The sequence below is a fragment of the Cavia porcellus genome, unplaced genomic scaffold, assembly GCF_034190915.1.
Source record: "Cavia porcellus strain 051 isolate PalLab524CR breed Dunkin Hartley unplaced genomic scaffold, mCavPor4.1 scaffold_18, whole genome shotgun sequence".
Lineage (NCBI taxonomy): Eukaryota > Metazoa > Chordata > Mammalia > Rodentia > Caviidae > Cavia > Cavia porcellus.
The window spans coordinates 42,597,695-42,599,523 of record NW_026947501.1 but is presented as its reverse complement, the minus strand read 5'-3'; positions in this window follow the sequence as shown (position 1 = coordinate 42,599,523).

The window sequence follows — 1,829 nt, the reverse complement described above, 5'->3', positions numbered from 1 at the left end:
TCCTCTCCCTGCTGATTTTCATGTGCACAGGGCACAGCCAGCTGCTTAAGAGGCTGTCACACCCAGTGCAGGACTCAGTCCCCATCAGCGCACAGCATCGACATGAGGAACCCTGCTCAGCTCCTGGAGTTCCTGCTGCTGTGGCTCCAAGGTAAGAGAAGATTGATCTTGCAATTTACTCTGTTTAAGGTTGCCTGGATCTTAAGGAAGTTCCCGCTTTTCCATGATTGTACTCATATTTGTTATGTTTCTAATCTCAGGAGCCAGATGTGACATCCAGATGACTCAGGCTCTGTCATCCTTGTGTGCATCTGTAGGAGAAAAGGTCACCATCATTTGCAAGGCCAGTGAAGATGTTGATATTGGTTTAAACTGGTATCGACAGGAATGCTCTTAAACTGCTGATCTCTGGTGCAGGCAGTTTGGAATCTGGGGTTCCTTTCAGGTTCAGTGGCAATGGATCTGGGACAGATTACACTCCCACCATCAGCCGCCTGCAGCCTGAAGATGTTGTGTCTACAATATTATGATTTTCCTCCCACAGTGATACAAGACATAACAAAAATCAGCACGCAAAGCAGAAGTGTGAGGCTGTGCTCAACTGTTGAGAGCATTTCTTTGATCCAGCACAGCATGGAAATCCACTGGGAGACTTTAAAATAAGGCACCCAGATTCTCTTCCACACTCTAACTCTCAGCTCCAACAGCACAGACATCACTGTGCCTCCTTGATTTAATGAAAGATAACAGATGATTCCTTCTGAGCAGTGTGGGTTATGGCACCAGTTTGGATTCAGGCAGCAAAAGAGAAGGCCTTCTTTGCTTTGTAAGCAAGAATTTTTAAAGTCTTGCTTCAATTTTAGAGTAGATTTAATGTCATCCAAAAATGTAAAATACATAGGTTGTCCTTAAAACCCTGGCTAAGTGGCTATGCAGTGTATCATTAATTTTGAATTACAAATTTTTGTAAACAATGAGGATGATATACATGCAAAATGCATAGTTCACAGTAAGATTCACTCTTGATGTTGGACATTTCACCAGGATAAACCAATGTGGAACAACGAATATGCAGCATTTCAGTATGAGGCACCTAAAAATCCTCTGTCCTAAAAATTCTCCCCTGTCATTCTTGTTCGCCCATTTCCAATAAGTGATTTGTGTTTTAACATTGCCAAATTTTGTCTTTTCCAGAGTGACAAAATCTCACATTACAACATAGAATCCCTTTCAAAGATAATCTCAGAGTTCACTGTGTTAAGGGAGAGAATAATTAAATAAAATATTGAATAACTCATCTTTTAATCACAAGATACCCTTTTATTTTTTTTACCTTCTATGATTATCTAGAATGTCTTGACTTAGTAATGGTTTTAGAATACAAGATTTCATGTATGGATTCTGTCTCAGAAGTCACCAGAAATATAAAGATTTGCTTGGAATAAGAGTCTACTATTACTTTTAAAACATAAGGAAAAAGTTTTACAATCTTTTAGGCCTTTCTTTAAATGAATTCGCAGGTTGAAATTTAAAACTCTCGCTGCTCTTCTTTTGTATCACACAGTCATTCCCATTTCACTGAACCTTACACGGGTTCTTTCTCTGTTGCTCAGTAGAGTGCGCAGCAGGCTGCCTTTGGTCTTGAGCACTGTAAGGATAAGAATCTGTTTCATTTCATGCTGAAACACATCTCTCATTCTCACAATTTGCCATGTGATTTTCATGACTGTGCAATTTGAACATGTGTTATAAACACAGTGACTTAGCTCAGTGTAAACACCAGGGTCCAATCTTTGGGAACACAGTGGAGGTAGCATAGTTGAGGTAGG